General features: G+C 41.1%; 1 protein-coding gene across 2 annotated transcripts in view; it reads right to left on the bottom strand.

The window, feature by feature from the left end:
- The window catches only part of SORCS3 (sortilin related VPS10 domain containing receptor 3), a 481,307-nt gene that overhangs the window by 138,151 nt on the left and 327,431 nt on the right, over positions 1-15,725 (bottom strand). The gene's annotated exons all lie outside the window — the stretch shown is intronic.

Raw genomic sequence — 15,725 nt, 5'->3', positions numbered from 1 at the left:
TATTCTCTCCCAAGGTCAATGGCAGGGTAGCATGTACCAATTGAAATCATAATGGCAAAGCCTTGCTGTGATGATCAAGTACTATGCTCTATAACAAAAGAAGAAAAGTCCTTGCCTCTAAGCTGCTTCAAACAAGATAAACACCACCAATAAATTAAGCACTAAAACTGTTCCCTTCTCCAGGATTGCTCACTTCCTTCCAGCCACCTATGTATTGTTAGACACCTAGGTTGCTTCTATATCTTGGCTATTGTAAAGAGTGCTGCAATGGTCATAAGGGTGCATATGTATTTTCAAATGATTGTTTTTAATATTTAAATAAATACTCAAAAGTGGAATTATTGGGTCCTACAGTAGTTCTATTTTTAATTTTTTGAGGACCTTCCATTATTTTCCATAATGTTGCACTAGTTCACAATTTCACCAACAGTACATGAGGGTCCCCTTTCCTCCGCATCCTTACTAGCACTTGTTTGTTGCCTTTTTGACAGTAGCCATTCTGATATGTGTGAGGTGATATATTGTGGTTTTGATTTGTATTTCTCTGATAATTAGTGATGTTGAGCATCTTTTATTTGTCTGTTCGCCATTTGTATGTCTTCTTCAAATGTCTATTCAGATGCCCTGCCCATTTATTTTTATTAGATTGTGTTTCAAAGTTGAATTGTAGGAGTTATTTATATGTTTGGATATTAATCCTTTATTAAGTATATCATTTGCAAATATCTTCTTCCATTCAGTAGGTTGCCTATTCATCTTGCTGATGGTTTTCTTTGCTATTCAAAAGCTTTTTAGTTTGATGTAGTCCCTTTTGTTTATTTTTGCCTTTGTTACATTTGCCCAGGGAGTCATATCCAAAATAATACTGCCAACACTGACATCAGAATTCACTGCCCTATGTTTAAATATAAGAGTTTCATGGTTTCAGGTCTTACATTCAAGTCTTTAGTTCACTTGAGATTATTTTTGTATGTGATATAAGAAAGTAGTCCAATGTCCTTTATTTTTATGTGTCTCTCTAGTATTTGTAACACCACTTATTAAAGAGACTGTCTTTTACCCATTGTGTATTATTGACCTTTTGGTCATAGATTAATTGACTGTATAAGCATGGGTTTATTTCTAGGCTCTCTATTCTGTTCCACTGATCTATGTGTCTGTTTTTGTGCCAGTACCAAACTTCTTTGATTCCTATAGTTTGTAGCACACTTTAAAATCAGGGAACATAGTACCGCCAAAGTTGTTCTTCTTTCTCAATATTGTTTAGCTAGTTGGGGTCTTTTGTAGTTCCAATTTTCACACTCTTTATCACCTAAGACTATAGCTTACCTTTGTTTGTGAGGGTGTTTGTATATTTACCTGTTTAAATAGAATAGAATCATTCTTATTAATGTACTACTCATCAGAGACTCATTATCTTTTTTCAATATTTATTACCACACACAGCTCAATATTAGGCACACTGACAGATTAGATAATAGGGGTAAGAGTATCCCTGTGGTTCTGATAACCAGACTGTCTCCAGACATTGCTAACCATCCTCTAGGGGCAAAATTGTCCCCAGCTGAGAACCACTGTCTTAGCTGACACATTTATTAGATGCCTGGACTCTGCACCTTCTGTACTAGCAAGGCAGGACAGATAAGCATGCAGTGATTTCTCCCTTCCTCGCCCACTCCTAACACTGCTGACTACTGCTATTCTGGACCACACATCTCACCAGGACACTGTCTGATACACATCAAGTAGAATCAATCATGTTCCTAACGTTAAATCTCCCACAAGTTCCCATTATAAAAATCTAATGTAAGAAAAGGTGCACACAGATATAGAAAGCATTGAAATATAAGTGGTAAGAGATAAGTTTGTAGAAATGTTTGGAAAAGTGGATATGGTAATAACAATAAATGCTAATAGGTGTTGAGACCATTCCCGTGTCACTCAGTGTGTTTGATGTTTTATAAGTACTTTCTTAATTAACCCTCCAAAAGAGACTTTAAGGAAGGTAACATTCATGTAATTTTCATCCTCAATAAAATGGGAGATAATAAGAGAAATTAAACTTACATGATAATAATAATTCATAGATACAAAGTGTGTTATGTCAGTCAATTTTAAATGTAAATGCTAATCTAATTCAACCCTCACATCAATATTGTAAGTAAGAATTATTCTTTTTCCATATTTTAAAAGAGCGCAATTAAGCATTGAGAGCTTAAGCAATTGTTGAAAGTCATACAGCTAAAAAGCAGCAAAATTAGGACTCAAACAAGGCAGGTGGCTTTGAGCCAGAGTTTAACCTCCCTGTAAGCTGCTTCTCTCAGCTGGTGAGAGGGGGGATGGAGTTTGAACCCAGCCATTCCTCCCAGAGTCAAGGATCATAACCATCATATCCCATTGCTTTCCCTCCCCCCACCCACCGTGTAAGTCCTTTTAGGAAATATAAATGCATTCTGTCAACTTGTTCAATATCTCTCAAAATTTTGGTTCTAAAATAAATGAACTGAGAATGAATGACTCATATTGGTGAGAATCAAACAGAAAGGAAAAATGTTGCGAATAGAAAAATAAGGTTGGGCCAATATGAGAGCAATAAAGAATGGAGATTTTTGCAGAAGCCTCAAAAAAATAAACATAGTTGAGAAAAGGAAACTTGGGGTTTTGGTTTAACTCTTTTTTGTAATATTTTTATTGATTTTTTTTTACAGAGAGGAAGGGAGAGGGATAGAGAGTTAGAAACATCTACCAGCTGTCTCCTGTTCACTTCCTAGTAGGTATGTGCCCGCAACCAAAGTACACATCCTTGACCAGAATCAAACCTGGGACCCTTGAGTCAGCAGGCCAATGTTCTATCCATTGAGCCAAACTGGTTATGGCAAGGGTTGAACTCTTCTTTAGGTCTATGAGAGCTGAGAAGTGTAAGAGGAACCAGGAGACTCCCAGGAGTACAGGTAGGAGATGGGAGGCATGCCTGCTCAGATAGGCCAAGTAGGTTAATATTTGTCACTAATGCCCCTTCCATAGGAAGAATCCAAGTCCCTTTTCATTTCCAAGAACTAAGTGGTGCCAAGTTGGATGGCAGGGCCAGCAACAGAATCAGCCATGAGATGGATGAAGCTCACTGTGCTTAATGTCTGCAACAAAGTAAAGCTAAATTTGCAAGTATCCCATTGAAGTTATGATAGATGAAAGGAAACTTCAAGAAAGTTTCTAGAAAGCACTAAATTAAAAAATTATAACCATATGCATTATTTCTAATGCAAAATGAAAAGCAATGCCTTTGTTTGGATATGTTGCATTCTTGGTTTTAATTAACTATAAATCAAAATATTTGAACAAAAATAGAATTAAAGTATATTATGAATGGGTATGAACCTATGAAAGCTACTGTGAATATTTAAAAATTCCCCAATGGTGAATTCTCTTGTCATAAATTTTTTTAAAACCCAATGTAATTAGGAAAAACCAGTCTTTTCCAGTGGATCTTTCCATTCTTTCTCAAGAAGGTAAACAGGATAACCCCCCTTTATGCAAACTCCTTTCACATTTTGAACATAAATATTAATAATTTTTTAGTTTACACTAGATCTGTAAATAGGAATATCATAATACCTATTTCATAATGTTATGGGGATTAAATGAACTAAGTCGTAGTCTTAGAACAGTGCCTGGCTATTCATTTGAAGAACAAATAGACTCATCTTCTTTCCCACCTGACCTTCTCCCCTCCCTTAGACCTCAGTTTTGCTTTTGTTGAATCTTAATAATTATAGCATTCTTCTAGGCACTGGACACAGAAAGTTCCAGCTACTGTGAAGCTTAATTTAGGCACATCCCCCCCTCTCCATGTTGATTACATATCACAAATCCAGAACCAACTCCTTTTTAAAATATATTTCATTGATTTCTTTACAGAGAGGAAAGGAGAGGGATATAAAGCCAGAAACATCGATGAGAGAGAAACATCAATCAGCAGCCTCCTGCACACCCCCCACTGGGGATGTACCTGCAACCAAGGTACATGCCCTTGACCAGAATCGAACCCGGGACCCTTCAGTCCACAGGCCAACGCTCTATCCACTGAGCCAAACCGGTTTTGCCAGAACCAACTCTTGATAAGGGTTCATATAACTCTCTGCTCTCCTCACCAGCATCATAATCAGTATACTGGATTACAATTGCCTTTTTTTTTTTTTTTTTTTAACCTGTGGGATATAATCTTTGACCTCACAGGCTTTTGCTGGAGCCTTTATGTCAACATTGCCATCACAGTGCTTAGCATACGGTAGATTATCAACAAATATTTGTAGAATGAATAATTATAACACTCTCATCTACTCAGACAAACTTCATAAGCCTTGAGCTCACTCATGGGTCTCAAAGACAAACCTTCCTTATGCTCAGATCTCATTTTCTACCTGTGCACCAGACAGTGTTTATCATGCACAATCGCTCAACTTGTGCTGCAAAGAGGGGGGAGCGGAGGGGAGGTATTTATAACAGTTAATAAGCCAACATCAGTGCGTAAGAATCATGTGAAACTGAGACGAAGGGTGGTGATTATTCTCCAAGATTAGAAAATAATTTTGCCTTCTGCCTTCTGAGCCAGGTCCAAGGACATGGGAAACAACAAGAAAGAAGGAGCCAGAGCCACACCTCCAGGGAGACACTGAAACCAGCTCCTAGAACCCTCCACTCCCAGATGTTGCTGTGGAAAGTGAAGACGTTACTGATGGAAGTGCCTGGAAAAGGTCAAGTGGCTTTCAAGTTTTAGCAATGGAGTGCTCTGTTCAAACACAGTCTCCAAGTCCTACGATAGATTAAGTCACAGGGAACTTATCAGGAATCCTCAACGGCTCAGCCACACACAGCAGTGCCTGAGGAGCTGGATGCAGAGACCTTTGAAACATCCTGATCTCGCCAACCTCTTCATTTCATAGATCAGAAAACTGAGCGTCACACAATCATCCAAAGAAACACACCTAGTTTGTGCTACATGGCCCTAGAATCCAATTTGAACCTCAGCCCAAGCTCTTTAGGATATACTTACTGCCATGAAGAAGAGGCGGGGCTATACTGTGCTTCCTCTCCTTGTAGATGTGAATCCCATAAGGAAAACTTTCCCAGAAATAAGAAAACTGGACCTTGGCATAAGCACGAGGCAGTATCGAGGGTAAAACATAGATAAGGTCAATGTACAAATTCTTTATGAACTGTTTAGCTAGCCACTTACATTACAAAATAGTCTCAACATATTTATCCACTTCCCACACAAATACCCTTCCCCCCCTTAATGTATTTGCTTGGGTTGTCTCCCCACCTGCAATATTTCTTCTGATCTACCCTGCATATTCCCTGGTTATGGCTCAGCTCAATACCTACTTTCCATGAAAGCTCCTGACCCCAGCTGACTATTATACTCCCTTGGGAAACTTTCTAAAACCATGAAAATCAATGCACAGGTCCTACTCTCAGAAATCCTGATTTAATCCATTCAGAGCAACAATCCTCTCACATTTGAGTAGCATCCGAAACTCCTTGTTAAAACATAAATGCTGAACTCCACTCTCAAAGTTTCTAATTGGGAGAAGAGGGGGTTTAAAGGGCCAAGGAATTTGTAATCTTAGCAAATACATAGATGATAATGATCAAGATAGTCAGGGATCACATTCTGAGGACCTCTAGCTCAGAGTCTAGTCCAGCAATCAATAGCTTTTAGATGTTCCTGGGTGATAAAAATGTGTGGTCAGAGTTGAGAATCGCTCATTAGAGCCTGAAACACAAGCTCCATAATCTCAAACTAAAATAGCCTTTCCTTTTTATATACTTGCATGGTAGTTCAGAGTACGAATTCTGGAATCAGACTCTCTGAGTTAGCATCTCAGACCCATCACTCACTAACTGTGGGATTCATTGAACCTCTCTAAGCCTCAATCTTCTTATCGGCACAATAAGGAGATAATAAAAGCACCCTACTTATTGTTCTTATGAAAACTAAATGAACTATATAAATGCATGTAAAACATTTTGAAGACAGAGAGCCATGTATTAACACTTGGCACTTTATCATGCTTACTATATTAAGTGCTCACATTATCTAAAGTACAACTATATTTATTGAGTACCTAATGTACCAAAATCTTTGCTATCAATTTAATGTTATTTCATTTAATCCTTAAAACAACTTTTGAGATAGGCAGTATCTTGTGTTTTGCGTGTGTGTGTTTTTTAATGAGAAAATGGAAATTTTGAGGTAACAAATTGCATAACCAGAGTAAGGAAGAGCTAGAGCCTGTATTCAAATATCATTTGTCTTACCCATTCACCTGAAATATTTCTCATTCTTGAATAGACTAGTCTTAAAGACAGGCTCTGGATCTGATTGAATTATGTTTTACACTAGTGCCTAGCATTGTGCCTTGCTCTGCATTTATTAAATATCTGTTGAATAGATGAATAAATACACAAGTGAGAATACTAATAACCGCAGCAGTATGTTTAAGATAAATGTTGAAAACAGCTCTATATTATGGTGAAACAGATTTTATTCATTTAATTAATCTCCAGGCAATTAAGTGAACAAAGTCTTCATTTTACGTTATTATGCCTCTGTTTTCTCCATTTATCCTCCAAGCAATATTGGATCTGTCAAACACACAGTCAGCTGTGATTTGCTTGACAAATTTGATCGTCCTGCGAAAGTGCTAAGGCAGCAAAAATGCAGGGATCTCACCCAGTTCGAAAGCACATGACTCCTCTCACGGGCATTTTGGGAGCTTTCTGCCCAAATCACAATCCCCTGCCTCTATCAACTGCTTGGCTCCCCTAGATCCACAGACCCATAGGTACAGCCCCCCAGTCCATGTCAGTACTACATGGTCCCGTCCCTTGTCTGTAGCACACTAGACCAGGGCTAGGATCCCAGGTCAAGCTGGGTGAACACTATTGGTTCCCCAGACTTTAGGACTGATTTGAGAAACTGTAGCATGAGACTTGGAGCACCTTCAACTCTTCTGCCAGAAACAAGAGAGAAGCAAAGATAAGAGACAGAAAGTCAATACCCTTGAGATTCAGAGACAAGGTCCTTTCTGAGATCTAAACGCATTTCTTCTCTTGAATCGTAATTTTTCTCTTCCCCCCTCTAATTATGCAGCTCAAGTTATTTACTGTTTCTTGCAACCAGAGAGTCATTACCAATACCCTCCCCCAAAAGTTGCTAAGCCATACCCAGGGCCTTCTCATGACTCCTGGGTCAGCTCCTGTTGCTTCAACATTCAGGTTCTCCAGGCAAAGTAAAAGGACCATTGACTATGTAGATCAGTGTCTTTCAAACTATGGGCTATGTGGTCCCTGCACTTGACAGTTTATTGAGGACTTTCCTATCATGGTCTAACTTTATTGTGTGACTCTTGGGAGGTAGGTATCATTGTTCCCTTTCCACAGATGATCAGACTCTGGTCACAAAAGTTCACTAAGGATCATCCAACAGAGCCGGGGCTTCTGCCGGGCTCCTCTGACTCTGAGCTCCGAGCTCTCAGGGCTCGGATTTCCACGGCTGCTTCTCAGATAAGCCACAAGGCCACATGTAATTAGATGCAAGATCATGTGGTACCGACTGAAGTGCTGGAGGAATTCAGAGAGTTAATTAACAAAAGGCAGAGGGCATTAAGAAGACAGCTTGGGAGGATGTTTTGTGGAAGTTCTAGAAGGGGAAGTGTGAGAGACCAGGTATATTTATAGACTAATAATGTGCAGAAGGGGTTGGGGGGGAGGAAATGTGCCTCCTCCGGCAATTCTCATCAAGTTAATAGATGTTGCCAATTACTGTGGTAAGATTTTTAATTGTATCTTAGCGCTAAAGAGAATAAAATCAGAGTTTCCCAGTCTTTGCTTTGGAACTGTGAGGAACAGACATTCTGGTGTTTTATATCGTGTGGACATACTGCCCAGGGTCTATGCAGGCAGCCCATGTCACAGCAAAGCCTCATCACAGCTGTCCAGCCCTATCTGGGGTTTAAGGGAATAGATAGAAAAGGGGCATCTGTTTTATGAGTCCATGTGCTTAAGTGGGTAGGGCAGGCAATAGGCAAATGTGTGAGGCACTAGGTCAGTGGTCAGCAAACTCATTAGTCAGTAGAGTCACATATCAACAGTGCAACGATTGAAATTTCATTTGAGAGCCAAATTTTTTTAAACTTAAACTTTTTCTAACACCACTTCCTCAAAATAGACTCGCCCCAGTCGTAGTGTTTTGTGGAAGAGCCACACTCAAGGGGTCAAAGAGCTGAATGTGGCTTGCGAGCCACAGTTTGCTGACCGCAGGGCTAGGTGATAATCCCATGGAGACCCCTTGGAGAAGATGGTCCCCAAGGATAGTGTATATCTAATATGTGTGCACTTTCTTATGGTGGGCCGCACCCTGTGACATAATGCTTTCTATGTGTGACATTTTTATTATTATTTTAATCCTCACCCAAGGATATTTTTCCATTAATTTTTTAAGAGAGTGGACGAGAGGGAAAGACAGAGAGAAATATGAATGTGAGAAAAACACATTAATTCATTGCCTTTTGCACGAGCCCTGGCCAGGACTGGGAACTAGCAACCAAGGTATGTGCTCTTGACCAGAACTGAACCCATGATCATTAGGTCTGTAGGCCTATGCTTTATTCACTGAGCTAACCAGCTAGGGCATGTGTGTGACCTTATTCAATACTCAAATAATTCATGTAATTATTAGAATCATACCTGCCTCCCCTGTAGATTATAACTTTCTTAAAGGGAGGGGCCCTTTCTTGCCTCACCCATCACAGTAACTCCACTTCCCAACACAAAGCTGGCACTCAATTATGCTGTTGAACAAATGATCAAAACTCCTACACAGGAGGTACAGTTTTTGCCTGTTTCACAAACAAGGAGCTAAGTGGCTTGGGGAAGTCACCATCACAAAAGTGACAGCTTTTGTATTCGAACCCAGATCAGATGGACTCAGTCTGGCCCACATCCTGTGAGGCACCATGGAGAAAGAAGGAGGAAGATGAGAAAATGACCAACACATGTCAACCAGCTGCTTGGTGCCAGTCACCTTATTTCTTCATAGCATATTATCCTAAGAAGAAACCTACAATTCATGTATCGCCCAGAAATTGAAAATTCAGTGACGGAGGTCCTGAGAATGTAAGTGACTTGCTCAAGATTCCCAAGGCAGCAACAAAAAATAGGGAGAATGCAAATGTTTCCATAACATCCAAAGAGCTTCCCTTCGCATCCACAGAGAGTAAAAGCACATAGATCAATTTATGTCCTGAAAACACAGGGCATTGAGGGAAAGAAATAAAAGTGTATGGTTTCCTGTTCCTTCAAGTAATTCCTTAGGGACAGCTTGGGGACAAATCTTGATACAGATAACTCTTCTCTGTTGACCGCCCCCATCCCTGACGCCAACACCCCTTTCAGTATTTTCTCTCTGACTTCTACATTCAGTGGCCTTGTGCTTCTCACCCTCTTTCCCCAGGACCCAAGATAGTCCTCCACTTAGGCCTGACCTTCCTGGATAATATTCTGGGACGTAAGATCAACCACCAGCAGCCCATGGGTATGCCCAGGCCCTTAGCCAACAGCAGCCAAAGGGAGGTAATCGAGTCAGTGGAAAAGACCTCCTTTTCTAATAAGCGAAGGTAAGGGGTGGGGGGAGATCAACCAAAAGACTTGTATGCATGCATATAAGCCTAACGAATGGACACAGACACCAGGGGGGTGAGGGCATAAGTGGGGGGTGTAGGGGCAATGGGAGGATAAGGACACATATGTAATACCTTAATCAATAAAGAATTTTTTTTTTAAATAGCATGGCACTCCTAGCATAGGTTTCTGAATCTTCAACACATGTTAGCCATTCATGTTTCTGGTCTCCTCAATGGATCAGTATTTGACTGCTACTACTGTCATAAGCCCCCATTCCCTCATTTTATCTGCATAGATACAACTGTAGGCACATCTCCTGGCTAAAAGGAGAAACAGATAAAATAATTGCCAGATCCTATTCCAGGTAGAGATGTGTAATCTACCTCCCCCTCCCCCCCCAAAAAAAGGTTTATCCTAGCTCCAGCAAATTTCAGAGGCAACATGAGAAAAATCCCAAGCCCTAAAAAACTGAGTCCAAGATAAATACGCACATTCACAGCAGCAGTCTCCTCTGCGGTGTTACTCACACCTGCAGCCCTCAGCCCAGAGAAGGACTGCCCAGGGGAAGAGCGAGGAGCCAGACCCTCTGGGACAATTAAAGTTAAACTGAACCAGACACTCCGGAATCCCCTCCTGGGAATCATTCCGCCTAGTCCAGGGCTGGGGCAACATCACTTAATAGGCCCTTTTTCATCTTTAATTTCTCTGATTCAGAAAGTTTACAAGATCAATTGCTGTGAGGGCTAATGCGGAGGAGATGAGGCAGCAAGTTGCTCTCAGCCCGGAGTCAGCTCATTCCTTAGCTTCTAACTAGGGCCCTCAGGGACCCACTGTATGAAGCCTGAGGATTCACCCCGCTCATCACCCCGCCCTTCTGCAAACTCCCTCTAAATAAAGAATTTGAATTATGACCCAGATAAAAGAGCATTATCAACCTCAAGTCAGCCAGTATTCCCCAGGAATTGAAGAAACATCTTGCCGAAACCGGTTTGGCTCAGTGGATAGAGCGTCGGCCTGCAGACTGAAAGGTTCAATTCCAGTCAAGGGGTATGTACCTTGGTTGTGGGGACATCTCCAGTAGGGGGTGTGCAGAAGGCAGCTGATCAATGTTTCTCTCTCATTGATGTTTCTAACTCTTTATCCCTCTCTCTTCCTCTCTGTAAAAAAATCAATAAAATATATATATATTTTTTTTAAAAAAAGAAACATCTTGCTTGATATATTTATGCTTCTGAGCACTGAAGGACTCACAGGTTCAATTCCAGTCAAGGGTATGTACCTTGGTTGTGGGGACATCTCCAGTAGGGGGTGTACAGGAGGCAGCTGATCAATGTTTCTCTCTCATTGATGTTTCTAACTCTTTATCCCTCTCTCTCCCTCTCTGTAAAAAAATCAATAAAATATATATTTTTTTTAAAGAAAGAAACATCTTGCTTGATATATTTATGCTTCTGAGCACTGAAGGACTCACAGGTTCAGAGCCTGCCTCTCTGTCTTCAGACCTAGGGTCCCAGGGACAGCGCCTCTTCAAAGATTATCTGAAGTAATAGAAGCCAACGTGCTCTCAAACTGTATGGGTTTAAATCCCATTTCTACCTTTTGCTAAGCCTTGGTTTCCTCCTCAGTAGATGGGAATAACAATAGAAATGTATATTATAATAAAAGTATAACTAAACAGCACTAGTACTCTACTCTGCTTAGCAAGGTGCCTGCACATAGTAAATGCCAGCTTTCACTCGCTGCCCATTATGCTCAGGCCACCTGGTGCCCACACACCGCACTCATTCAAGGATGAGTCCAAATGGACCAATACTCTGAAGCTCTTGTGTTTCATGGGGAAAATGATCCCCAAACTTCACTTTAGCCAGTGCCCTCGTAACTGCCGCATCCCCTGAGAGAAGTGACAGCCTTTTCATTTCTTTTATTAGTTTCCTTCTCTCCTGTATTCCTATAGTAAGTTAAACCCTCCCCACGGGAAGCCACGTGCAGGAACAATGATATCTGAAGACAGCTTTCCCAAATGCTGCCTGGAGACAGCACCGAAGAAGAAAAAGTTGCCTCCCATCTGGGAGACCTGCACACTTCACCTGGAAACACCACCCAGAAGGGGAATGGCTCGCACCCATCGTCCTGGACAGGATCCTTCCGTTTCCCTAGCAGGACCCTGCTGCTCTCCCTCACCATTTTCTGCACGTTTCCCTTAATGATGGCAAGTTTTAACCACTTTTTTCTGCACAACCGCTCTGAGGGAATTCTAGGGAATCTGGGGAGGAGGTTTCAATTTGTTCGGTTGCTGGGAATGAATTCTGCCTCATATCACTCCTGACAAATTGCCATTTTTAAAGGGTTTGTTAATTTCCAATGAGCAAATGGCACATCCGATATCTTGTTTATTCAACAGATGCTCCCGAGGAAAACAAATGGTTCTTGTTTAACAAACATGGAAACATCTTGTCAGCTTTACTGAGATCATCCTATTTATCAGTCACAGGAGGGTCCTGTGGTTTAAAAAGAAACTAGGAGCTGTTTCTGTCCAGTACAGGGTTCTCAAAGGGCTGGGAACCGTGAGTCCATGGAAAGAGGTGATATGAAGAACCTTCATCACTGCCCTGCCCAGGAGGTGGCTCTTTGACAAAAGACTTTGGATTTCACCTGCCTCTGAAGGTATCTGGTATGATTCAGTTCTATGCGATCCAGAAATCTCCTTGGTGCTGACTCTGAAAATAGCCTTGAAGGAGACAGCCACCTGTCACATAGAGGTGGCATAAAATTGTGGATAAAATGGCCTTGAAATAAGCCCCTGTTGGATCCTGGCTCTGAGTTAAATTGTGTGAGCTTGGACTGCTTACATACCACCCCCAACCTCAGTTCCCTCACCTGTGCAATAGGCCTAAGGATGACAGAAAAGACAAAGATGCTGATGATAGTGATAAATGGACATCCTGCTAATCCTAATAACCTTTCAGGAAATTTTAAAATGGAACTGAAAACAGGAGCGAGTCGAAGGGCCAAAGGGAAGGCTGGGAGGAGTCCAATTCCTCCGTCCTCTATTGTTTGGAAGAAATAAACGTGGCATGCTTGATGATGGGAAGGCTTAATGATTCCGGTCAGAAATGAGATTTAAACAGAGAGCGGAGTCTTTCCAAGCCTCAAAACTCCAGCCTGATATCATAATTCCTTTCAGCCAGTGAGCTAAGGGTCTGGCAGCACCAGGAGGCAGGCTGGGAAAGAAGCAGAGGAAAGAGGCCAGCTTGCCGGCAGCGCGCAAAGACACATGGAGAGGGATGATGTCTGACCTCTGTCAAGTCCCGCACGAGGATAAATCCATCTGCCGATGGGTGCAGCACAGAACAACGTATTAATTAGGAGAGCAATGGCATTTCAAAGCCTCTCTGCTGGAAAGTATCACTGAGAATTACCTTGGGACAACATCTAACTCACTGAAAATTAATATCCTCCACAGTGTAGATGCTTTGGAGAGATGTGAAGTGAGGTTGACCCCCGCTGAGTGTGGCCTTACCATGTACTGCCTGATAGGGTTGCATATATTAACTGATCTAAATGCTGGGGAGGTCTGAAGAACCCCCAGGCCTGGTTAATTACCTGACAGACACTCCACAGTAACTCCGTGAGGTAGACATCGTTATAATCAGCACGGAAGCCTAGAAAATGTGGAAATATTAGAGCTTCTCATGGAGGAACCAATATGCCTGTTTTAGGAAACATTCTCTTAACTCTGAAAATGCATGAGAGAGGGATCAGGTGGTTGCAAAAGTAATGTAACTTAGCCCTAGCTGGTTTGGCTCAATCAAAAGAGCATAGGCCCGTGGACTGAAGGGTCCCAAGTTTGGTTCAGGCAAGGGCATGTACCTCAGTTGCAGACCTGGGCCCTGGTTGGGGTGCATGCAGGAGGCAACCCCTCAATGTGTTTCTCTCACATCCATATTTCTCTCTATTTTTCCCTCTCTCCCACTCTCTCTAAAAAAACCAATGGAAAAATATCCTCGCGTAAGGAATAAAAAGAAAAAATAGGAAGGTAACTTTTCATCAGAGCTTTAGAAGATAGTAAGTAGTACATTGATTGCCTGAAATTACATGCCCCACCTCCATCGTCCTGGCAAAGGGATTGAAAACTTGCAAGTAACAATCTCATGGCATGTGTGCAGAAGAGTGATGGAAAGCATGTCAAACTCAAAGGCTAACACGGGCCAAATAAACAAGGCATGCAGCCTGCGGGCCGTGTATTTGACATGCTTGTTCGGGTATGGGCAGGAGATGAGAATCAGTAGATGATGGAGAGTTTAGAAAAATGTTTAAAGTAGCTGGTGTGAGAAGGCACTCTATGCCTTCCTTTCTAAAGGGTTTGGAATTTAACCTGTAGTCTAGTTTTTTTCAATCTTCCCTGATTAAAGTATGGTAGATATATTCGTATAAGACACAATTAAGTAGGATTTTGAGAAAATCTCAAATAATCTTCAGTAAAATCCTGCACAGCAATTATTTGCATCCACTACATCTCTTATGGTTTTCCAAAAAGGCAGCTTACTTTGGTCTGTAAGGGAGACAGAAAAGGCTAGGGACACATTGGCTATCATTCCATTGATTTTTGTTCATTTAGGAATGCAAGTATGAAAGAATGACATAATTTTACTGACAACCTTGAATTGCCTCTAACTTAAAAATACAAAAAAAAAAAGTGGAGGAGAGATAACTCATCAGCCTCAGTTCTTTATTATTGGTCACAAAATGTGTGTGACACACTTCATAAGTCATCATGACTCACCGGTGTGTCATTAAACTTTTATTTAAACTTCTCTTATAGCTCTCTCTTGAATTCAACACCAGCTTTTAACTGAAGGATCACATCACTACCTGCTTTTTAGGAAAACTCCAAGATGATATAAAGGATCGACTCAAACTGTGGCAAAACCAAACACAGACAAGGCAGAGAGGAACTGGTCCAGGCAACAGACGATGCGGACCTGGATAAAGGAAGTGCCAGTAGGAACAAAAAGATGCAGTTAGGAAAGAGGTCTTGCAGGTGTCTTCAACTTGGCATGGTGATCAAGTAGGTAGGGATGACTGAAAGAATGGAGGGAGTTCAGAGTGATTTGATATTTCTAGATCAGACTAGTAAATGGATAATGGAATAACCCTTGAGAGGAGGGATAATTTAAGCAAGTTGGGGAAAATAGGAGATGTAGTTTTTGTGAGTTGAGGGAATGGCAATGAGCCCTGTTTTGGAAATATGGCTTTGGGGTAACTGAGAATTATCACAGTAGAGCTATCCAGCAGTATCTATGCAATATTGGGGGAAAGATGCCTCTTGGGACATGGGAAGTGTGTGTCTATAGTTCCAGAGAGAGTAAAGTAAGAAAAGGATTTGGTATTCTTTATAGGAGTAACAGTAGTGATATTAATGGGTATGCTTTTCTAAGAAAAAAAAGATATTTTTAAAAGCAAACAAGACAATGAGAACATTCTGGAAAAAACTGACATATAAATAAGGAGTCCCAAATAAAAGATAGTGAATGAGGGATGCAGCATAGGCATGGTCAGGAATATAGAAAGGAAAACAGGAAAATCACCTTGGTCCAGGGAGAAAAGACTCTAGGAAGAAGTAGACAGCAGTGAGAACATCTGCTGAAGTCCGGGAGAATGAAGAATGAAGAGAGAGCACAAGGTTTGGCATAAGGAGATCCCTGGTGACCACTATCCAGGGAGTAGTGTTGGAGAGAGCAGACTGAGTGGGTTTAAAGGTGGTTTGAAGGTGAGGAAGTATGTTCATTATAAATAACTTCATAACATTTCACAATGAAGAAAAGGAGGCAAGTAGGCAAGTCACTTGAGGGGAAAGATAGACAGGTTTGTTTTTTTTTTATCCTTTTCTTTTCAGAATGGAAGAGGGTTTATGACTTTTTCAATTGTTGTTGTTGTTTTTTTTATAGAGATAAAAAGAAAGAAGGGAGAAGTGGAGAGACAAGAGAGAGAAACATTAATGTGTGAGAGAAATATGAGACATATCAATAGGTTTCCTCCCA

Source organism: Pipistrellus kuhlii, unplaced genomic scaffold, assembly GCF_014108245.1.
Source record: "Pipistrellus kuhlii isolate mPipKuh1 unplaced genomic scaffold, mPipKuh1.p scaffold_m20_p_15, whole genome shotgun sequence".
Classification (NCBI taxonomy): domain Eukaryota; kingdom Metazoa; phylum Chordata; class Mammalia; order Chiroptera; family Vespertilionidae; genus Pipistrellus; species Pipistrellus kuhlii.
The sequence above is the reverse complement of the archived record's forward strand: the minus strand, read 5'-3'. Positions and strand labels throughout refer to the sequence as shown.